General features: G+C 42.3%; 1 protein-coding gene across 1 annotated transcript in view; it reads left to right on the top strand.

The window, feature by feature from the left end:
• ppp1r3b (protein phosphatase 1, regulatory subunit 3B) overlaps positions 1 to 25,290 on the top strand; it is a 73,628-nt gene that overhangs the window by 46,374 nt on the left and 1,964 nt on the right. The gene's annotated exons all lie outside the window — the stretch shown is intronic.

Genomic DNA, 25,290 nt, shown 5'->3' with positions numbered 1-25,290 from the left:
GTCGGTGCGGACCAAGGTAGCTTAGCCGCCGTTAGTTCCCCCCTGGCAGACCCCGTGCAGTCGGGAAGGCAGGCTGACTGGGTGACTGTGAGGAGGAAGCGTAGCCCTAAACAGAAGCCCCGTGTACACCGTCAACCCGTTCACATCTCTAACCGTTTTTCCCCACTCGACGATACACTCGCCGAGGATCAAACTCTGGTTATTGGCGACTCTGTTTTGAGAAATGTGAAGTTAGCGACACCAGCAACCATTGTCAATTGTCTTCCGGGGGCCAGAGCAGGCGACATCGAAGGACATTTGAAATTGCTGGCTAAGGCTAAGCGTAAATTTGGTAAGATTGTAATTCACGTCGGCAGTAATGACACTCGGTTACGCCAATCGGAGGTCACTAAAATTAACATTGAATCGGTGTGTAACTTTGCAAAAACAATGTCGGACTCTGTTGTTTTCTCTGGGCCCCTCCCCAATCAGACCGGGAGTGACATGTTTAGCCGCATGTTCTCCTTGAATTGCTGGCTGTCTGAGTGGTGTCCAAAAAATGAGGTGGGCTTCATTGATAATTGGCAAAGCTCCTGGGGAAAACCTGGTCTTGTTAGGAGAGACGGCATCCATCCCACTTTAGAGGGAGCAGCTCTCATTTCTAGAAATCTGGCCAATTTTTTGGGATCCTCCAAACTGTGACTGTCTAGCGTTGGGACCAGGAGGCAGAGCTGTGGTCTTATACACCTCTCTGCAGCTTCTCTCCCCCTGCCATCCCCCTATTACCCCATCCCCGTAGAGACGGTGCCTGCTCCCAGACCACCAATAACTAGCAAAAATCTATTTAAGCATAAAAATTCAAAAAGAAAAAATAATATAGCACCTTCAATTGCACCACAGACTAAAACAGTTAAATGTGGTCTATTAAACATTAGGTCTCTTTCTTCTAAGTCCCTGTTGGTAAATGATATAATAATTGATCAACGTATTGATTTATTCTGCCTAACAGAAACTTGGTTACAGCAGGATGAATATGTTAGTTTAAATGAGTCAACACCCCCGAGTCACACTAACTGTCAGAATGCTCGTAGCACGGGCCGGGGCGGAGGATTAGCAGCAATCTTCCATTCCAGCTTATTAATTAATCAAAAACCTAGACAGAGCTTTAATTCATTTGAAAGCTTGTATCTTAGTCTTGTCCATCCAAATTGGAAGTCCCAAAAACCAGTTTTATTTGTTATTATCTATCGTCCACCTGGTCGTTACTGTGAGTTTCTCTGTGAATTTTCAGACCTTTTGTCTGACTTAGTGCTTAGCTCAGATAAGATAATTATAGTGGGCGATTTTAACATCCACACAGATGCTGAGAATGACAGCCTCAACACTGCATTTAATCTATTATTAGACTCTATCGGCTTTGCTCAAAAAGTAAATGAGTCCACCCACCACTTTAATCATATTTTAGATCTTGTTCTGACTTATGGTATGGAAATAGAAGACTTAACAGTATTCCCTGAAAACTCCCTTTTGTCTGATCATTTTTTAATAACATTTACATTTACCCTGATGGACTACCCTGCAGTGGGGAATAAGTTTCATTACACTAGAAGTCTTTCAGAAAGCGCTGTAACTAGGTTTAAGGATATGATTCCTTCTTTATGTTCTCTAATGTCATATACCAACACAGAGCAGAGTAGCTACCTAAACTCTGTAAGGGAGTTAGAGTATCTTGTCAATAGTTTTACATCCTCATTGAAGACAACTTTGGATGCTGTAGCTCCTCTGAAAAAGAGAGCTTTAAATCAGAAGTGTCTGACTCTGTGGTATAACTCACAAACTCGTAGCTTAAAGCAGATAACCCGTAAGTTGGAGAGGAAATGGCGTCTCACTAATTTAGAAGATCTTCACTTAGCCTGGAAAAAGAGTTTGTTGCTCTATAAGAAAGCCCTTCGTGAAGCTAGGACATCTTTCTACTCATCACTAATTGAAGAAAATAAGAACAACCCCAGGTTTCTTTTCAGCACTGTAGCCAGGCTGACAAAGAGTCAGAGCTCTATTGAGCTGAGTATTCCATTAACTTTAACTAGTAATGACTTCATGACTTTCTTTGCTAACAAAATTTTGACTATTAGAGAAAAAATTACTCATAACCATCCCAAAGATGTATCGTTATCTTTGGCTGCTTTCAGTGATGCCGGTATTTGGTTAGACTCTTTCTCTCCGATTGTTCTGTCTGAGTTATTTTCATTAGTTACTTCATCCAAACCATCAACATGCTTATTAGACCCCATTCCTGCCAGGCTGCTCAAGGAAGTCCTACCATTATTTAATGCTTCAATCTTAAATATGATCAATCTATCTTTGTTAGTTGGTTATGTACCACAGGCCTTTAAGGTGGCAGTAATTAAACCATTACTTAAAAAGCCATCACTTGACCCAGCTATCTTAGCTAATTATAGGCCAATCTCCAACCTTCCTTTTCTCTCAAAGATTCTTGAGAGGGTAGTTGTAAAACAGCTAACTGATCACCTGCAGAGGAATGGTCTATTTGAAGAGTTTCAGTCAGGTTTTAGAATTCATCATAGTACAGAAACAGCATTAGTGAAGGTTACAAATGATCTTCTTATGGCTTCGGACAGTGGACTTATCTCTGTGCTTGTTCTGTTGGACCTCAGTGCTGCTTTTGATACTGTTGACCATAAAATTTTATTACAGAGATTAGAGCATGTCATAGGTATTAAAGGCATTGCGCTGCGGTGGTTTGAATCATATTTGTCTAATAGATTACAGTTTGTTCATGTAAATGGGGAATCTTCTTCACAGACTAAAGTTAATTATGGAGTTCCACAAGGTTCTGTGCTAGGACCAATTTTATTCACTTTATACATGCTTCCCTTGGGCAGTATTATTAGACGGTATTGCTTAAATTTTCATTGTTACGCAGATGATACCCAGCTTTATCTATCCATGAAGCCAGAGGATACGCACCAATTAGCTAAACTGCAGGATTGTCTTACAGACATAAAGACATGGATGACCTCTAATTTCCTGCTTTTAAACTCAGATAAAACTGAAGTTATTGTACTTGGCCCCACAAATCTTAGAAGCATGGTGTCTAACCAGATCGTTACTCTGGATGGCATTTCCCTGATCTCTAGTAATACTGTGAGAAATCTTGGAGTTATTTTTGATCAGGATATGTCATTCAAAGCGCATATTAAACAAATATGTAGGACTGCCTTTTTGCATTTACGCAATATCTCTAAAATCAGAAAGGTCTTGTCTCAGAGTGATGCTGAAAAACTAATTCATGCATTTGTTTCCTCTAGGCTGGACTATTGTAATTCATTATTATCAGGTTGTCCTAAAAGTTCCCTAAAAAGCCTTCAGTTGGTTCAGAATGCTGCAGCTAGAGTACTGACGGGGACTAGCAGGAGAGAGCATATCTCACCCGTGTTGGCCTCCCTTCATTGGCTTCCTGTTAATGCTAGAATAGAATTTAAAATTCTTCTTCTTACTTATAAGGTTTTGAATAATCAGGTCCCATCTTATCTTAGGGACCTCATAGTACCATATTACCCCATTAGAGCGCTTCGCTCTCAGACTGCGGGCTTACTTGTAGTTCCTAGGGTTTGTAAGAGTAGAATGGGAGGCAGAGCCTTCAGCTTTCAGGCTCCTCTCCTGTGGAACCAGCTCCCAATTCAGATCAGGGAGACAGATACCCTCTCTACTTTTAAGATTAGGCTTAAAACTTTCCTTTTCGCTAAGGCTTATAGTTAGGGCTGGATCGGGTGACCCTGGACCATCCCTTGGTTATGTTGCTTTAGACGTAGACTGTGTTTCATAATTATTGTATGGCCTTGCCTTGCAATGTGGAGCGCCTTGGGGCAACTGTTTGTTGTGATTTGGCGCTATACAAGAAAAAAGTTGATTGAGTTGATTGATGTTGGAGAATGGCATTGTAGAGCCAAGCGCGTCGAGTTGGGCGTCTCCATGTATTTTGGTTCCTAAATTAGATAACACATTACGTTTTTGTTCTGATTTCTGTAAGCTTAATGCGGTTACAAAACCAGATTGTTTTCCTTTGCCAAGGATGGATGATTGCGTAGATCAAGTGGGTTCAGCTAAATTTCTGAGTAGATTTGATCTGTTAAAGGGCTACTGGCAAGTGCCGTTGTCTAAGCGTGCACGTGAGGTGTCTGCGTTTATTACTCCGTCAGGTTTGTTTTCTTACACAGTGATGCCATTTGGACTTAGAAATGCGCCGGCTACGTTTCAAAGATTGATGAATGCTGTTGTGGGCGATATGTCTGGTTGGATGGTGTACTTGGACGACATGGTGGTTTATGCTGACACTTGGGAAGAACATTTGGAGCGCATGGAGGAGCTTTTCACTCGTCTGGCGGAGGCAAGACTGACCATCAATCTCGCAAAGTGTGAGTTTGCGAGGGCAACTGTTACCTGCTTGGGTTATGTAGTTGGTCAGGAGGAATTCCGTCCTGTTGCAGCTAAGGTTCAAGCCATTGAGGAATTTCCAGTCCCAAGTACTAAAAAAGAACTTATGCGTTTTTCTTGTACTGGTCAGTTATTATCCTTGATTTTGCAAAAACTTTTCTTCAGTTGTTGCGCCATTAACTAATCTGTTGCGCAAAGATGCTAAATTTGTCTGGTCTTCTTGTGGTCAGCAGACATTTGAGCATGTGAAGAAGCTCCTCTGTGCAGCTCTGGTGCTGGCTGCCCCACGTTTAAACCAACCATTTCAGCTGTACGTGGACGCAAGTCATGTGGGTGCTGGAGTGGTCCTGATGCAACCTGATAATTTGGGTTTGGATAGACCTGTTAGCTATTTTTCAAATAAATTTGACAAACATCAGCAAAATTGTTGAAAAAGAGACACTCGCACTAATTTTGGCCTTAAAGCATTTTGAAGTGTACTTGTGTGGCAGTGCCAAAATTACCGTTTATACCAACCATAACCCACTAACGTTTCTGGCCTCTGTTAAGGCGCCTAACCAGCATTTGGTTCGGTGGTCCTTGTACCTCCAAACGTATAATTTGGACATAACACATATTAAAGGACAAGAAAACCTGGTAACGGACGCTTTGTCGCTCGCCCCTTTATAAGAACCACACTACACAGGGTCCTGGTGGGACCTGTGTTTTGGGGGTGGGGGTGGGGGGGGAGCGGTGACGGCCCCCCGCTGCCGTCCGTTGTGTGTCCTGTGGTCCCGGCCACCGGGAGGCGCTGATCCTGTCTCCTGCCCTAGGGCTATAAAAGGGGGGGAGTTCCGTTCTCTCCGGGGTCTTCCTCCTCTGGCTCGCGCCTTGGTGAGCGGCCATGTGCTTCTGGTCCTGGTTTGGTCCTGGGCCCAGTCCTCCTGTTTATCCCGCTACACCTTCCCTTCCTTTTTCTTTTATTTTTAAAATAAATGCCCTACAAAGGGCTTAAAAATCTGTTGCTTCCATATGTGCCTCACATTTTTGTTACGGCTTCTGAGCTGGGTCGTAACAGTTAAATAAAAAAAAATAATCAAAACCATTCGTCGTTAATGCATCCAAAGTTAACAAAATAATGACTCATTTACAACGGCTTAAGGGAGATGTACTCTTTCTTCAGGAAACACATCTTCGTAATAAAGAAATCGTGCTACTTAAGAGAAATTGGGTTAGTAACGTGTATCATTCTAAATTTAATGCCAAGGCTAAAGGTACGGCTGTACTTATACGTAAAAACATATTGTTTGAACAACATAGTGTGATTGCAGACAAGGATGGCCGGTTCACAATTGTTTCAGGTAACTTGCAGGGGTCTCTTGTGACATTGACGAGTGTGTATGGGCCAAATTGGGATGATGAATTGTTCATATCGAAATTTTTTACTTCCTTACCCAATTTGGAAAAATATTATCTTATCATAGGGGGCGCTTTTAATCTGGTTCAGGACACTTTGTTGGATAGGTCCTCTCCTAAGACATTTCCCCTGAGCAAATCTGCTAAAATTCTAGATTTTTATAAAACTGTCTTAGGAATTGTGGACCCATGGCGACATGGGAATCCTAACACTAAAGCATTCTCCTTCTTCTCCCATCCACATCATTCTTTTACACGGATTGATTTTTTTCTTACCGATATTAGGTTACTGCAATATCAGATCATGCTCCAGTTTTTTTTATGTGGCTTTGGATACCCAATGTAATTTTCTTAAACAATGGAGATTTACCTCTAGCCTGCTGATAAAGGATGACTATGTTAAATTCTTGAGATCCCAAATATTGCTGTTTTTTGAGCTGAATGATTCCCCTGAAGTGTCTAGAGCAACTTTATGGGAGACTTCTAAGGCATATATGAGAGGGCAGCTTATAAGTTTTGTTTCAAATTCAAGGAAAAAAAAGAACACTCTTCCACCACAGACTTGTTGGAGAAAATTAAAGACATTGGGCCTCATGTATCAACGTTGCGTACGGCGATATTTGAGGGTATATGGAGTGTACGCCAAAACGGCTGCGCTACTTGGCATTTATCAATGTGGTCGTTGGCGTACGCTGCACTGAAAATATACACCAGGTCGAGAGGTGGCGTAAATTATACACCAAAATGAACCAGCGCTGGAATCCACATAAAAATGAAGATGATCAACATGATAAACAGTGCCATTATACAAATCAATGCATATGTTAGATAAATAACACTTTCCTGATTATACTACATAATAATCAATACAAATCCCGCCTTTGCGGGATTGTTATGGAGCTCCGTAGTCACAGCGCTGACAGGAAGGAAAGCGCTGCTCGCCTTTTTCTCCAGACTTTGAGCCTGGGCTGAGCTTAACTTCATGTGGTGTGATCGTTTTAGACAATGAAATTGATAATAACAACTGTAGTTTCGTCATTCCCTTAATTCGCCCGTGCTGCAACCAGGTTTTGTCGTCTCCATTCGGTTGTCACAATAAAATAAATACAGAAATACATTTAAAAAATAAAGAAATCTGACAGATTAGGCGTGTCTTATTAATTGAGTGAGCAAATATCCACGTCAAGAATTATTGACATGTGAAAAGAGAATACAGTGGTCCCTTGCTATAACGCTGTTCACCTGTCGTGGCCTCGCGGAGTATTTAGTCCAATTTTGCATGCCTTTTTTTTTTACAGTGTTCTGTGTTCTGCGTATCTGTTTATAAGAATCTTGTTGCCCAGAAGAGAAAAGAGCGCCAACAACTACTCATAACTGTGTTTGTCACACGGAAACAAACACCTGCTGCAGCGAGATGTGAGTGGGAAAAGGCGCAGCGCCAGGACGCAGAGGCCCAATCTGTGAAATACTGGTGAGTCAGCTATAGAGGTGCAAAGTACAGATTTAGCAAAGAGGTGGCAAAGGCTAAATCCATGTACAGTTCACGTCTGCAGCAAAGGTTCTCTGCCAACGACTCGGCCTCTGTGTGGAGGGGGTTGAAAGAGATCACCAACTACAAGCCCAAAGCACCTCGTTCTATTGACGACCTCAAGCTGGCCAACGACCTGAACGTCTTCTATTCACGCTTTGAAGACAGGGACTCACACCTCCCCACCCCCCACACAACTGGATATTCAAACACTCTGGACCTCCCCCCTCTCACTGCTGCCCTCCCCACTCCCCATGTTGCCCTCTCAGTCCAAGAGGAGGACGTGAGGAGACATAGTTAGGGCTGGATCAGGTGACCCTGAACCATCCCTTAGTTATGCTGCTATAGACGTAGACTGCTGGGGGGTTCCCATGATGCACTGTTTCTTTTTCTTTTTGCTCTGTATGCACCACTCTGCATTTAATCATTAGTGATCGATCTCTGCTCCCCTCCACAGCATGTCTTTTTCCTGGTTCTCTCCCTCAGCCCCAACCAGTCCCAGCAGAAGACTGCCCCTCCCTGAGCCTGGTTCTGCTGGAGGTTTCTTCCTGTTAAAAGGGAGTTTTTCCTTCCCACTGTAGCCAAGTGCTTGCTCACAGGGGGTCGTTTTGACCGTTGGGGTTTTACATAATTATTGTATGGCCTTGCCTTACAATATAAAGCGCCTTGGGGCAACTGTTTGTTGTGATTTGGCGCTATATAAAAAAAATTGATTGATTGATTGATTGATTTCAAAAGGCTGAATCCACGTAAGGCCCCGGGCCCAGACTGTGTCTCTCCTGCCACCCTGAGACACTGCGCTGATGAGCTGGCCCCAGTCTTCACGGGGATCTTCAACACCTCCCTGGAGTCATGCCATGTTCCAGTCTGTTTCAAGTCCTCAATCATAGTTCCAGTCCCCAAGAAACCACGCATCACTGGACTTAATGACTACAGGCCTGTGGCTCTCACGTCTGTAGTCATGAAGACCTTCAAACGCCTGGTTTTATCCCACCTGAAGTCCATCACCAACCCCCTCCTGGACCCCCTGCAGTTTGCCTACAGAGCCAACAGGTCTGTAGATGACGCCATAAACCTGGCCCTGCACTCCATCCTGCAGCACCTGGACTCCCCAGGAACCTACGCTAGGATCCTGTTTGTGGACTTCAGCTCAGCATTCAACACCATCCTTCCAGCTTTGTTCCAGGACAAGCTTTCTCTGCTCCACGTGCCCTACTCCACCTGCAGGTGGATCACAGACTTCCTGACGGACCGGAGTCAGCGTGTGAGGCTGGGAAAAAATGTCTCGAACACTCGGGTTCTCAGCACAGGATCTCCACAGGGCTGTGTCCTTTCCCCTCTGCTCTTCTCCCTCTACACTAACTGCTGCACCTCCAGCCACGACTCTGTAAAGCTCATCAAGTTTGCGGACGACACCACCCTCATCGGACTCATTTCAGATGGGGATGAGTCTGCCTACAGGAGGGAGGTGGACCGGCTGGTGAACTGGTGCAGCAGCAACAACTTGGAGCTCAATGCCCAGAAAACAGTGGAGATGATCGTGGACTTCAGGAAAGCCACAGCCCCCCCGCCCTCCCTCGCCCTCACCAACAGCCCCATCACCACTGTGGTCTGTCACCGCTTCCTCGGCACCACCATCACCCAATCAATCAATCAATCAATCAATTTTTTTATATAGCGCCAAATCACAACAAACAGTTGCCCCAAGGCGCTTTATATTGTAAGGCAAGGCCATACAATAATTATGTAAAACCCCAACGGTCAAAACGACCCCCTGTGAGCAAGCACTTGGCTACAGTGGGAAGGAAAAACTCCCTTTTAACAGGAAGAAACCTCCAGCAGAACCAGGCTCAGGGAGGGGCAGTCTTCTGCTGGGACTGGTTGGGGCTGAGGGAGAGAACCAGGAAAAAGACATGCTGTGGAGGGGAGCAGAGATCGATCACTAATGATTAAATGCAGAGTGGTGCATACAGAGCAAAAAGAGAAAGAAACAGTGCATCATGGGAACCCCCCAGCAGTCTACGTCTATAGCAGTATAACTAAGGGATGGTTCAGGGTCACCTGATCCAGCCCTAACTATAAGCTTTAGCAAAAAGGAAAGTTTTAAGCCTAATCTTAAAAGTAGAGAGGGTGTCTGTCTCCCTGATCTGAATTGGGAGCTGGTTCCACAGGAGAGGAGCCTGAAAGCTGAAGGCTCTGCCTCCCATTCTACTCTTACAAACCCTAGGAACTACAAGTAAGCCTGCAGTCTGAGAGCGAAGCGCTCTATTGGGGTGATATGGTACTACGAGGTCCCTAAGATAAGATGGGACCTGATTATTCAAAACCTTATAAGTAAGAAGAAGAATTTTAAATTCTATTCTAGAATTAACAGGAAGCCAATGAAGAGAGGCCAATATGGGTGAGATATGCTCTCTCCTTCTAGTCCCCGTCAGTACTCTAGCTGCAGCATTTTGAATTAACTGAAGGCTTTTTAGGGAACTTTTAGGACAACCTGATAATAATGAATTACAATAGTCCAGCCTAGAGGAAATAAATGCATGAATTAGTTTTTCAGCATCACTCTGAGACAAGACCTTTCTGATTTTAGAGATATTGCGTAAATGCAAAAAAGCAGTCCTACATATTTGTTTAATATGCGCTTTGAATGACATATCCTGATCAAAAATGACTCCAAGATTTCTCACAGTATTACTAGAGGTCAGGGTAATGCCATCCAGAGTAAGGATCTGGTTAGACACCATGTTTCTAAGATTTGTGGGGCCAAGTACAATAACTTCAGTTTTATCTGAGTTTAAAAGCAGGAAATTAGAGGTCATCCATGTCTTTATGTCTGTAAGACAATCCTGCAGTTTAGCTAATTGGTGTGTGTCCTCTGGCTTCATGGATAGATAAAGCTGGGTATCATCTGCGTAACAATGAAAATTTAAGCAATACCGTCTAATAATACTGCCTAAGGGAAGCATGTATAAAGTGAATAAAATTGGTCCTAGCACAGAACCTTGTGGAACTCCATAATTAACTTTAGTCTGTGAAGAAGATTCCCCATTTACATGAACAAATTGTAATCTATTAGACAAATATGATTCAAACCACCGCAGCGCAGTGCCTTTAATACCTATGGCATGCTCTAATCTCTGTAATAAAATTTTATGGTCAACAGTATCAAAAGCAGCACTGAGGTCTAACAGAACAAGCACAGAGATGAGTCCACTGTCCGAGGCCATAAGAAGATCATTTGTAACCTTCACTAATGCTGTTTCTGTACTATGATGAATTCTAAAACCTGACTGAAACTCTTCAAATAGACCATTCCTCTGCAGATGATCAGTTAGCTGTTTTACAACTACCCTTTCAAGAATTTTTGAGAGAAAAGGAAGGTTGGAGATTGGCCTATAATTAGCTAAGATAGCTGGGTCAAGTGATGGCTTTTTAAGTAATGGTTTAATTACTGCCACCTTAAAAGCCTGTGGTACATAGCCAACTAACAAAGATAGATTGATCATATTTAAGATCGAAGCATTAAATAATGGTAGGGCTTCCTTGAGCAGCCTGGTAGGAATGGGGTCTAATAAACATGTTGATGGTTTGGATGAAGTAACTAATGAGAATAACTCAGACAGAACAATCGGAGAGAAAGAGTCTAACCAAATACCGGCATCACTGAAAGCAGCCAAAGATAACGATACGTCTTTGGGATGGTTATGAGTAATTTTTTCTCTAATAGTTAAAATTTTGTTAGCAAAGAAAGTCATGAAGTCATTACTAGTTAAAGTTAATGGAATACTCAGCTCAATAGAGCTCTGACTCTTTGTCAGCCTGGCTACAGTGCTGAAAAGAAACCTGGGGTTGTTCTTATTTTCTTCAATTAGTGATGAGTAGAAAGATGTCCTAGCTTCACGAAGGGCTTTCTTATAGAGCAACAAACTCTTTTTCCAGGCTAAGTGAAGATCTTCTAAATTAGTGAGACGCCATTTCCTCTCCAACTTACGGGTTATCTGCTTTAAGCTACGAGTTTGTGAGTTATACCACGGAGGGTATAACTCACCCACCCAGGACCTCAAGTGGGAGTCAACCATCAGCTCCCTCATCAAGAAAGCCCAGCAGAGGATGTACTTCCTGCGGCAGCTGAAGAAGGCCAAGCTGCCTGTCCAGCTGATGGTGCAGTCCTACACGGCCATCATCGAGTCCATCCTCTACTCCTCCATCATGGTGTGGTACGCTGGGGCCACAGCCAGGGACAGACACAGACTGCAGCGCATTGTGGCCTCTGCTGAGAAGGTGATCGGCTGTAGCCTTCCATCTCTCCACGACCTGCACATCTCCAGGACTCTGGGCCGAGCAGGTCGGATCACAGCTGACCCTTCTCACCCTGCACACGGTCTGTTCAAACCACTCCCCTCGGGCAGGAGGCTACGGTCCATCCGGACCAGAACCTCCCGCCATAAGAACAGTTTCTTTCCCTCTGCCGTTAGACTCATGAACACCAAATAAGTCAGTCACCTTAAGATTAACTCTGTCACTTTATCATTTTATCACAGGTCACTTTAGACAATGTACTTTGGTTTTTAATTACACTCCTCCCACTGCACTGTTTTTTCTGTTTCTCTGTTGCACACAGCCTTTCATATTTCTTTTTTTTATCTTATATTTTATCCCATTTTGACACATATGTTATATTTTATCTTAGCATTTTATCTCTTCTTAATGTTGCACCATTGTACCGAAGCAAATTCCTAGTCTGTGAATCCTGTTCACTGGCAGTGGCAATAAACTTCTTCTGATTCTGATTCTGAGAAATCGCAGAAAATGTGGACATCAGCACTTTTGCGGCACATTCCACTGTTACAGGAGATTTTGTAATGAAAGACATGCGCGGAATTCACACGTCGGGACGGAGCCGCTCATGGCGCACAACAAACTTCCTCCGTGTTGGAAGTCTCACAGGACATGTTGTGGCATGCCCAGCTGTTACACAATTTCTCGGATACTCACTCGACTGAAAAGCCACTGAAAGCCGTCTGAATCTTCCGAATGGTTTCCAACACGGAGGTGTTTGTTGTGCGCCATGAGCGGCTCCATCCCGACGCGCAAATTCCTCCGCACGTCTTTCATTACAAAATCTCCTGTAACTGTGGAATGTGCCACAAAAGTGCTGATGTCCACATTTTCTGCGATTTCTCTGGTAGTCACACGACGTGCCGGATCAACACAGCCTTCACTTTGGAAATGATCTGGTCGTTTCAGCCTGTCGATGGCCGCTCGGAGCGCGGCGCGCCCTCCGCCGGTGTGGGCCGTCTTTAATCCGGTTGTAATGGTCCTTAATCTGTGTGACGCCGATAGAATCTTCACCGAAAGCCATCTGAATTTTCGGAATGGTTTCCACCTGGCTGTCTCACACAGTTTCTGAAAAAATTTTCATGGAGCAAAGCGGCAGTCACTCAGCCATTTCCCTGACAATGAAAATCCGACGAGGGGGGTGGACCAGTGCTCACTCAAAGCCTGCCCACAGGCGAATGACGCAACCGACAGGCGTGAAAAATCTCACGCATGCGCACAAAGGTTCAAGCTTGGCTGATGCAAGCGCACATGATTCAAATCCATATAGTTTTTGAAAAAAATAAAAAGGTCCGTTACTTTTTGGACAGACCTCATACATGTATTTCTTCCATTATTCTACCAGTTCAGCTGGTCTTTTCCCAAGATACAGCATTTCAAAATTGTGTGGTAATTTGAAAGAGATTATTTTTCCCACACTGCCCCCAACCTGTTGCCAAAAGGACGAAATCTTGGGACATCCCCAGAATATATGGTAATGATCGGCCCGATCCATCCCACATTTTCTCCAGCAGGAGGTATCCATACCCAGTGAAGAGCCCTGGGAAGGCACTCTGAAAAAAACGTATCATATTTTTCCATATAAATTCCCTCCAGTTAATGGATGATGTACACTTCACATTGTTTGCCAGGATGTCCTCCCATTCCTCCATCTGCAACACAAATCCTCCCTCTTTCTCCCACTTTTCCTTTATATATTGTGTCCCATACCCGCCACTATTCTGAACAGCATTATATAATTTAGAGATGACCTTTGTTCTTGGTTCACCTCTATATGCCTTTATAAACATTTTAATTATTTCAGAGGGCATTTTAGTTTGTGTTCCCTTTGTGTTTCCCAAATAATGTCTGACTTGGAGAAATCCATAAAAGTCCTTATTATCTAAATTGTACATAGTTCTAAAGTTTTGGCAGGTTTTTAGATTTCCTTTTTTGTCTCTCAGGTCATCATAAATTGTGAGACCTTTACTTGCCCAGCATTTGAAAGTATCATTTGTGACATTAGGCATAAAATTAGGATCATGAGCTATCCATGTAAATGGCAGGCATGGGTCCTTATACTCTTTACAAGATTAAACCAAACATTCAGTGCTGCATCGATCCAAGGGTTGTTCAACTTAAAATCTTTTTTACAAGAGGCATTACCTATCAGAGCAGGTAAAGGAATATTCCCAGTTGTCCCACATTCAATCTTTTTCCACCTTGCCTTATATTGAGAATCACACAGGTCAATTAGAGGGTTTATCTGAGCTGCTCGGAAATAGTTTTGAAAATTTGGAAGTGAGAGTCCTCCATTTTCTCTTGCCAACTGCAGTGTCTTAAACCACACCCTTGGTTTTTTCCCTTGCCAGATGAAGTGTGATATAATTTTGTCAGTCTCTTGAAATGTACTAATTGGCAATTCTGATGGTATGGATTGGAACAGGTATAAAAACCTCGCTAACGCATTCATTTTAACAGTTTCAATTCTTTGTGCTAAGCCTAAGAAGGGTATCAGATTCCATCTAGATATATCTGTTTTCAGAGCTCTCAACAATCAATCAATCAATTTTTTTATATAGCGCCAAATCACAACAAACAGTTGCCCCAAGGCGCTTTATATTGTAAGGCAAGGCCATACAATAATTATGTAAAACCCCAACGGTCAAAACGACCCCCTGTGAGCAAGCACTTGGCTACAGTGGGAAGGAACAAGGAACAAGGAACAAGGATCCATAATTATGAGCAGCTATTAAGTGGAGTTTTTTGAGTATTGTGATTCCCAGGTATTTAAATTCTTCCGCTTCCCAATTGATCTCAAATAAAGTTTGACAGAGATGATTTTGTCTATATTTAAATGATAGAACTTGGGATTTGGAAGAATTGATCCTGTAGCCTGAAAATTTTCCATACATTGTCAATATTTGATGAAGTTCAGGAAGAGAATCATTGGGGTCTTTTAAGTACAATATAACACATCATCTGCGAAGAGGGCTATTTTGTGAATTTCCTGATTAATTACAATTCCTCTAATATTGTGATTCTCTCTAACCCATTGGCTTAACGGTTCAATAAATAATGCAAACAGTAGTGGGGAGATCGGGCATCCCTGCCTGCACCCTCATTGGATTCTAAATGAGTCTGAGAGACCTCCATTAATTTTAATTCTGGCTGTAGAATTCTGATACAGGACATTCACTGTTTTCATAAATGTATCATTAAAATTAAATACAGACAAGACCTCCAACAAAAAGCCCCATTCTACTGAATCAAACGCCTTCTGCGCATCTAATCCCAGTATTACTGCCTGTTCATCCTGGGCAAGTATATGGTGAACAACATGTAAAGTCCCGCGAATATTGTCTCACATTTTCCTCTCTTTTATAAAGCCTGTTTGGTCCAAATTAACAATTTGTGGTAGTATTATTTCTAATCTTCTAGCCAAAATTGAAGTGAAAATTTTATAATCTTGATTTAGTAAACTAATTGGTCTGAAATTGGCACAATGTAATTGATCTTTACCCTCTTTGGGAATCATTATTATGCGTATTTCATTCCAAGAGGGAGGTATTTCGCCATACTTTAAAACCCACTTAAAAGCTCTCAGCAAGACCGGTGACAGAACTTTTGAATAAAGCCTATACCACTCTCCAGGATAACCATCTGTGTCGGGGCACTTATTTGATTTAAGACCTTGTATTGCTCTCTTTAACTCCTCCTTAGTTATCTCTGCAGACAGAGCCCTATTTTGATTTTCTGTAACTTTTGGCAGGTTCAGTGTTTTAAGAATGGTCTCTGAAAAGTTATGGACTGGCTGGGATTGGGAAGAGTACAGATTTTTATAGTAGGTCTGAAAACAGTTTTTTATTTCCTGCATCTATTTTATTTGTTTAGAAACTGGATCCTTAATTTTGTAAATGTCCCTTTCCACCTGCTGTTTTCTCAATTTCTATGCAAGTAATTTGGTTGACCTAGGTCCTACTTCCTAATATTTTTGTTTCAGAAACATTTTTTCCTGCACGTCTACATTAAGCAAATTGTCAATTTGGCTTTTTGTTACCTTGATTTTTTTTAATTGTCTCATCATCTATTTTGTTTTTTTTTTTTGTTTTGTTTTTTTTGAGTTGTTCTAGTTCTTTTATTAAAACATGCAGCTTCTCTTTTCTTAGCTTATTAAGTAATGATGTTTTAGCTATAATCTTTCCTCGGAGGACTGCTTTGCATGCGTCCCACAAAATGATTGGTGACACTTCTCCATTATTGTTATCAGTTAAGTAGGTTTGAATTTCCTTTTCCAGTTCTTTTCTAATCTGTCCCTTAAGTACACCGGTATTTAATCTCCACAATGAGGTAGATTTTTTGACTCCCAGTTTTAGGTTCAAATATACCGGACAGTGGTCTGAAAGGTCTTTCAATCCCAATTTACATGATGTCACTCTCTCAGTGTCTCTATTTAAAACAAAAAAGTAATCGATTCTGGAATATGTTCTATGAACATTTGAATAGAAAGAGTAGTCCCTCACTGTGGGGTTAAGTTCTCTCCATATATCACTTATACCAAACTCACTCATCATTTTTCTCATTCGTTTACTTTGTATATTGACAGACCCAGCTACCAGGCTAGAGGAGTCCTTGGGGTCCAATCTCAGATTAAAATCACCGCCGCAGACCAGTATACCTTCTGCCTTTGTTATCATTAGGTCAATAATATGTTTATAGAACATCCAGTTTGAGCCCGGGGGGGCATACACATTAAAAAGTGTAACCTCTACTCCATCTAACCGACCCATGATCATTATATACCTCCCATTCTGATCACATATTTCAGATATTATTTCAAAAACCACCCCTGCTGAAATCAAAATTGCTACTCCCCTCCTACGTCCAGAGTCATAAGATGCATAATAAACTTTGTTGTAGCCTTGTCGTTTTAACTTTAAATGTTCATCCTTGGTCAGGTGGGTCTCCTGTAGAAAAACAATTTCACCCCCTCCCCTCTTCATTTTAGTTAACATTTTTGCCCTTTTAACTGGATTTGTGAGACCCTTAACGTTATAAGAAATAATCCTCAAAGATGAATTCTTAGCCATTTAGTTTTTTTTTGTTTTTTGTTTTCCCCTTTAAACACCTTTTAACCATTGCATTCACATTTATGAACACAGCTTCTGTGAAAACATAACAACGAACCAAAACAAATAAAAATGGAACAGTCACTTCAACCAAAGCGATTTGTACAAACCCTAACTTGACTTCCAAGGCAGGGGTCTTCTTTATAACCTTAAAAAGTCCAGTTGGTAAGTGGCAGGTGGCTGCGGGTTTAAGGACCCAGTCCTCTCCAGACCAGGTGGTAGGGGGCCCCCAGAGTGCAGCATGCTCATGTCGTCCCATCCTCTCCATCTCCTTTACTGTCCTCGTCTTCATTTATAGTCCCAACTTAAAGAACAACCTTCTCCCAAGTGTCAACATTGGCTCCTCATCTTCTTCTTCTTCTTCTTTGTCTTTCGGCTGTTCCCGTTAGGGGTCGCCACAGCAGATCAATCGTTTCCATCTCACCCTGTCCTCTGTATCTTCCTCTGTCACACCAACCACCTGCATGTCCTCTCTCAGCACATCCATGAACCTCCTCTTTGGTCTCCCTCTTCTCCTCCTGCCTGGTGGCTCCATCCTCAGCATCCTTCTCCCTATATACCCTGGGTCCCTCCTCTGCACATGTCCAAACCATCTCAATCTCGCCTCGCTGACTTTGTCTCCAAACCGTCCCACCTGAGCTGTCCCTCTGATATGTTCATTCCTAATCTTGTCCATTCTTGTCACTCCCAAAGAGAATCTCAACATCTTCAGCTCTGCCACCTCCAGCTCTGCCTCCTGTCTTTTTGTTAGTGCCACTGTCTCTAAACCATACAACATAGCTGGTCTCACTACTGTTTTGTAAACTTTCCCCTTCACTCTTGCTGATATTCTTCGGTCACAAATCACTCCTGCCACCTTTCTCCACCCACTCCACCCTGCCTGCACTCTCTTCTTCACCTCTCTACCACACTCTCCATTACTTTGAACAGTTGACCCCAAATATTTAAACTCATCTACTTTCACCACTTCTACTCCTTGTAACTGCACTATTCCACTGGGCTCCCTCTCATTCACACACATGTACTCAGTCTTGCTTCTACTGACTTTTATTCCCCTTCTCTCCAAAGCATATCTCCACTTCTCCAGACTAGACTCAACTTGCTCTCTACTCTCACTACAGATCACAATGTCATCTGCAAACATCATAGTCCATGGGGACTCCTGTCTGATCTCATCTGTCAACCTGTCCATCACCACTGCAAACAAGAAAGGACTCAGGGCTGATCCTTGGTGTAATCCCACCTCCACCTTGAATGAGTCTGTCATTCCGACTGCGCATCTCACCGCTGTCACACTATTCTTGTACATGTCCTGCACTACCCTAACATACTTCTCTGCCACTCCAGACTTCCTCATACAATGCCACAACTCTTCTCTTGGCACCTTATCATAAGCTTTTTCTAAGTCCACAAACACACAATGTAACTCTTTCTGTCCTTCTCTGTACTTTTCCAACAGTATTCTCAGAGCAAACATTGCATCTGTAGTGCTCTTTCTCAGCATGAAACCATATTGCTGCTCACAGATCTTCACCTGTTTTCTAAGCCTAGCTTCTACTACTCTTTCCCATAACTTCATGCTGTGGCTGATCAGCTTTATGCCTCTGTAGTTACTGCAGCTCTGCACATCACCCTTGTTCTTGAAAATAGGAACCAGCACACTTCGTCTCCACTCCTCAGGCATACTCTCACTTTCCAAGATTTTATTAAACAATCTGGTTAGAAAGTCTACTGCCATCTTTCCTAGACATTTCCATGCCTCCATTGGAATGTCATCTGGACTAACTGCCTTTCCACTCTTCATCCTCTTCATAGCAGCCCTCACTTCTTCCTTGCTAATCTCTTTTACTTCCTGATTTACTCTCACCACATCATCCAGCCTTTTCTCTCGCTCATTTTCTTTATTCATCAACTCTTCAAAATATTCCCTCCACCTTCTCAGCACACACTCCTCACTTGTCAGCACATTACCATGTGCATCTTTTACCACCCTAACCTGCTGCACATCCTTTCCAGCTCTGTCCCTTTGTCTGGCCAATCGGTACAAGTCCTTTTCTCCTTCCTTACTATTCAACTTCTTGTACAGCTCGCAATATGCCTTTTCCTTTGCTTTTGCCACTTCTCTTCTCGCCTTATGCCGCATCTCCTTGTACTCCTGTCTACTTTCTTCATCTCTCCGACTATCCCAAAACTTTTTCGACAACCTCTTTCTCCTTATGCTTTCCTGGAACTCTTCATTCCACCACCAAGTCTCCTTGTCTTCCTTCCACTGTCCAGATGTCATACCCAGTACTGCCCTAGCTGTCTCCCTCACCACATCTGCAGTACTTTTCCAGTTGTCCAAAATTGCTTCCCCTCCAACTAGTGCTTCTCTCACCTGCTCGCTAAATTTCACACAACAGTCTTCCTCCTTCAGCTTCCACCATCTGATCCTTTGTTGAGCTCTCACTCTCTTCTTCTTCTTTACCTCTAAAGTCATCCTACAAACAACCATCCTATGCTGTCTAGTGACACTCTCTCCTGCTACCACCTTACAGTCTGTGATTTCTTTTAGCTTGCATCTCTTATAAAGAATGTAGTCCACCCGTGTGCACCTTCCTCCACTCTTATATGTTACCCTGTGCTCCTCCCTTTTCTTAAAGTAGGTATTCACCACAGCCATTTCCATCCTTTTTGCAAAATCAACTACCATCTGTCCTTCCCCATTCCTATCCTTGATACCATATCTACCCATTACTTCCTCATCACCTCTGTTCCCTTCACCAACATGCCCATTGAAGTCTGCTCCTATCACCACTCTTTCATGCTTGGGCACACTCTCCACCACCTCATCTAACACACTCCAGAAATCTTCTTTCTCCTTCATCTCACAACCTACCTGTGTGGCATATGCACTGATGATATTCATCATCACCCCTTCAATTTCCAACTTCACACTCATCACCCTGTCAGACACTCGCTTAACCTCCAACACACTTTTAACATACTCTTCCTTTAAAATGACCCCAACACCATTTCTCTTCCTGTCCTCACCATGGTACAACAACTTGTACCCACCGCCGATGCTCCTGCTCTTACTTCCCTTCCACTTGGTCTCTTGCACACACAATATGTCTATCAACTCAACTTCAATCAACTTTTTTCTTGTATAGCGCCAAATCACAACAAACAGTTGCCCCAAGGCGCTCCACATTGCAAGGCAAGGCCATACAATAATTATGAAACACAGTCTACGTCTAAAGCAACATAACCAAGGGATGGTCCAGGGTCACCCGATCCAGCCCTAACTATAAGCCTTAGCGAAAAGGAAAGTTTTAAGCCTAATCTTAAAAGTAGAGAGGGTATCTGTCTCCCTGATCTGAATTGGGAGCTGGTTCCACAGGAGAGGAGCCTGAAAGCTGAAGGCTCTGCCTCCCATTCTACTCTTACAAACCCTAGGAACTACAAGTAAGCCCGCAGTCTGAGAGCGAAGCGCTCTAATGGGGTAATATGGTACTATGAGGTCCCTAAGATAAGATGGGACCTGATTATTCAAAACCTTATAAGTAAGAAGAAGAATTTTAAATTCTATTCTAGCATTAACAGGAAGCCAATGAAGGGAGGCCAACACGGGTGAGATATGCTCTCTCCTGCTAGTCCCCGTCAGTACTCTAGCTGCAGCATTCTGAACCAACTGAAGGCTTTTTAGGGAACTTTTAGGACAACCTGATAATAATGAATTACAATAGTCCAGCCTAGAGGAAACAAATGCATGAATTAGTTTTTCAGCATCACTCTGAGACAAGACCTTTCTGATTTTAGAGATATTGCGTAAATGCAAAAAGGCAGTCCTACATATTTGTTTAATATGCGCTTTGAATGACATATCCTGATCAAAAATAACTCCAAGATTTCTCACAGTATTACTAGAGATCAGGGAAATGCCATCCAGAGTAACGATCTGGTTAGACACCATGCTTCTAAGATTTGTGGGGCCAAGTACAATAACTTCAGTTTTATCTGAGTTTAAAAGCAGGAAATTAGAGGTCATCCATGTCTTTATGTCTGTAAGACAATCCTGCAGTTTAGCTAATTGGTGCGTATCCTCTGGCTTCATGGATAGATAAAGCTGGGTATCATCTGCGTAACAATGAAAATTTAAGCAATACCGTCTAATAATACTGCCCAAGGGAAGCATGTATAAAGTGAATAAAATTGGTCCTAGCACAGAACCTTGTGGAACTCCATAATTAACTTTAGTCTGTGAAGAAGATTCCCCATTTACATGAACAAACTGTAATCTATTAGACAAATATGATTCAAACCACCGCAGCGCAATGCCTTTAATACCTATGACATGCTCTAATCTCTGTAATAAAATTTTATGGTCAACAGTATCAAAAGCAGCACTGAGGTCCAACAGAACAAGCACAGAGATAAGTCCACTGTCCGAAGCCATAAGAAGATCATTTGTAACCTTCACTAATGCTGTTTCTGTACTATGATGAATTCTAAAACCTGACTGAAACTCTTCAAATAGACCATTCCTCTGCAGGTGATCAGTTAGCTGTTTTACAACTACCCTCTCAAGAATCTTTGAGAGAAAAGGAAGGTTGGAGATTGGCCTATAATTAGCTAAGATAGCTGGGTCAAGTGATGGCTTTTTAAGTAATGGTTTAATTACTGCCACCTTAAAGGCCTGTGGTACATAACCAACTAACAAAGATAGATTGATCATATTTAAGATTGAAGCATTAAATAATGGTAGGACTTCCTTGAGCAGCCTGGCAGGAATGGGGTCTAATAAACATGTTGATGGTTTGGATGAAGTAACTAATGAAAATAACTCAGACAGAACAATCGGAGAGAAAGAGTCTAACCAAATACCGGCATCACTGAAAGCAGCCAAAGATAACGATACATCTTTGGGATGGTTATGAGTAATTTTTTCTCTAATAGTCAAAATTTTGTTAGCAAAGAAAGTCATGAAGTCATTACTAGTTAAAGTTAATGGAATACTCAGCTCAATAGAGCTCTGACTCTCCGTCAGCCTGGCTACAGTGCTGAAAAGAAACCTGGGGTTGTTCTTATTTTCTTCTACCTTTTCGTCTACCTTTCTCCTCTCCATCATATCAGCCAGCTCTCTCCCTTTACCAGTCATACTACCGACATTCAAAGTCCACACATCAGCTCTCAATTCTTTAAAGTGTGTGCTGTTTTCTCGGCGGGATTGGCGTAATTCGCGAAGAATTGACTCCAGGCTAGCATCTCCAGCTTCGCTAGCCCCGTTAGCTTCCGCCCCCGGGATACTGCTGCGCTCGTCCTCGTGCATTTCACTTGTTTCGTGCTCTCTAACAGAGGCAGTGCTCCTAGGTTTCGAATTGGATGGCATAGTTATCGTGTTAGGTATTTAGACAGCTGATATTTCACCTTACTATGCCGAAAAAGTTGTATTATTGGAAAAGGAGAGCGGAGACACGAGTTTATGCTGCCTCCATCTTGGCCAGCTCGACTGGAAGTCCGTGAAAGGGAATTTTCAAGAAAGATTTATTACTATCCTTAGTTATTGTAGTTTTTTCCATTTTATTTAAACCCAACCTAAATCTAGCTAAATCTTTTATGACAAGAGGAATATAAATGGGTCTTTTTTTTCTAAAAGTATTGCATTTGCTAAAGCTACTGTATTAGGATGCCCAGTCTTCATTATAAAACCGAAAAGATTAATGTGATAAGTTCATGTACTAACCCAGGTCTGTGATTGTTAACTCGATCTCTCAATCTAAGTTCTAAACCTGTCTTTGTAGTAGTATGTCCTCTATTGTGCTTACCTGATCGTTTTTAAACTTACATTGTTTTTTGTTAAAGTATGTCCATATTACAGTATTTTCAGAATCTTTTTTAGAAACATTATACAGTTTTTTGACATTGTCATTAAGTCTGTATGGATAAATTGTGGCTAGTTCCTTGTACCTATATTTCTCCCTTTGTAATCGTTTTGAAACTAAGCTCAGGCATTCACCCTCTTCCAAAAGTACTTCCTCTATAGGCATTACATCAATGTCATCTGCACTATGACCTTAGGAGCAAAAGTGTTGGTATAAAAATAAATCACACATTTTATTAAGCCTCTGTCTATGGTTGTTCATTCTACTCCTAAGGGTTTGGCTGGTTTCTCCCACATATTGGATTCCACATTTTTTTACAGCTAATCAAGTAAATTATTTTTTTTCTGGTGCATGTCATTAATGTTTCATGTGCCTTGTACTGTCCCTTGTACTGTCTACATGTGGTGTTACTACTGAAGTTGTTCCCTCCTACTATATATTTACAAGTTTTACTACTACTACTACCGCAAACGGGTACCACGTTTTTCCAGTCTTTTATTTATAATGGCCCCATAGTAACCAGCTGAGCGTGTATCTGGTTCCAGGAGAACTTGACTTTTTTATGAGTTCAGTTCTGACAAGCATTTGTCAATTATTGAGAGAGTGCAGTCTGTATTGATTTTTGGTTTCTACATTTATTTGTACACCGATAAGACAGCAGCAGCCGACCACAGAGACTCACACAGATACTCAGCAATAAGACATTTATTTATGTTGCACTTTGAGGCAAAAACACATCAGCCATTCTCAAATTTAAGAACACAGCTGGCCACTTTGGGGGCCACCCAGACCTTGAACCCCAGCTCTGATCAAAACCCAAATGTACATGATGTTTAAGTAGTTCAGATCAGTGACAAACAGTTTAAATCCCACCACCTTGTTTTAACAATCATATTTTGGAGTAGGGTGGCACAGTGGATTAGTGGCTAGCACTGCTGCCTCAAAAGAAGAAGGTTGTGGGTTCTCTTCCCACCTGGTCCTTTCTATGTGGGGTGACCCGGCTTCCTCCCCCATCCAAAGGCATGCAGGTTCGTTGAACTGGATTCCCCATGACAGACTGCTGTCCTGTCCAGGGTGGAACCCCTCCCCCTCCCCCACTCACACACACACACGCCCTATGACTTCTGTCTGGGATAGACCCCCTGTGACCCTTAATTGGAATAAGCAGACATAGAAAATGAAGTTAATCTTTTTGAGTAATTTTACACTTCATTATAACATTAAAAATCAAATAAGTTTTTGCTTATCTTTAATGATCAGGGGTGAGTGGTCACTAGAGAGCCCCTCAAAATAATAAATAAGATAATAATTAATAAATAATAAGTAAATCTGGTTTGCTGTGAGTCTGTCAGTGTCTGTCAGTCTGCATTTAACTGCGTTCCAACATGTCATTTCAGTGTTTTCAATAAAGCTTTTAATTTTGGGTTTTTGGTTTAGACTAAAGCCCACTTCCCGTGCTAGTGGTGGTGGCCAAGTGCTTAGTGCGGCAGTGTGGTTTCAGTGTGGAAGGTTCCAGGTTCAAATTCCACCCCTGCCATATCTTGGATCTGTTGGGACGACCCCGAGTGAAAACAAGGGAGCAGCCAAAGGGACTTAGAAGACCAAAGCCCGATTGGGTCACCGGTTATATGAGCCTATGTAAGGTTGTAAACTTTTCACAGGCCGAGTTTTAATTTGAGCTTCAACTCTTCTCTTGGGGACACAGCTCTGTGCTCTCCCGACCAAATCAGCATCGGTTTTCATGTTTGTGATGTCACTTTATTGTACACTGGACAAATAAATCTGGACTGGTGCAGGAGTTTCATTCACCCACCGTCACTCTGGACGGAAAAATTATTGTTATGCCTCCAACTGCCACAGCTTTTGTGTTGCAAGTCCAACTTCAAGCTGCTTTTGTCTGTTTTCTATGTGTGCTTTTGCAGTCGTCACACAACATCATTTGAAGCAAAGATCTGTGCAGAGCAGTATTTGGAATCTTAAAGATTCAAAAGGTTTCGCTGGCTGAATTCAAAACAAGAAGCCAACTGATAATGTTTGATATCAAGGTGGGATATCACATCAGCAAGTTTGCAGCCAAAACACTCTGGAGTATCGGTAGCTTCACGATATTAGGTCCAGTTAATCCACGATTACTGAGAAAATAAGTGGGCCGTAATTTTTAATGCCTACACCAAAGCCAAACCATTATGAGAAGCACTGCTGGGCCCCTAAAAATAGTGTCTCACCCACAGTCAACCTCTTTAGCCATATCTGGATTGGCCCTGCAGACACGTGCACACACTTCATGTGCTTTATGTGTAGGATTAGGACACTCTACTCTAAATCATTACTGATAAGTGATATCTAATTTTGAAACGTTTAGATGAGCTCAGCTTATGTGAAACCTGGTTAAGGCCAAATGTACACCCACCTTTTTTACAGAAAGCTTGTTCACCTGCATACACGTTTACTCATGTTGCCCATGATACTAATGAAGGCAGAGGTGTTGGTTCAATCTATAAAGCTGTTTTGAGTTTAACGGCTCATGAGGGTGCTCAGTTGAACTCATTCGAACATCAAATTGTCTGCCCTTCTCAGGAGCAGTTACGATCAGTCTGATGGATGTCAATCATGTTACTTTAAT

This window comes from Thalassophryne amazonica, unplaced genomic scaffold (genome assembly GCF_902500255.1).
Source record: "Thalassophryne amazonica unplaced genomic scaffold, fThaAma1.1, whole genome shotgun sequence".
NCBI lineage: Eukaryota > Metazoa > Chordata > Actinopteri > Batrachoidiformes > Batrachoididae > Thalassophryne > Thalassophryne amazonica.
Note: the sequence above shows the minus strand (reverse complement) of the source record. Positions and strands in the feature narration are given on the sequence as shown.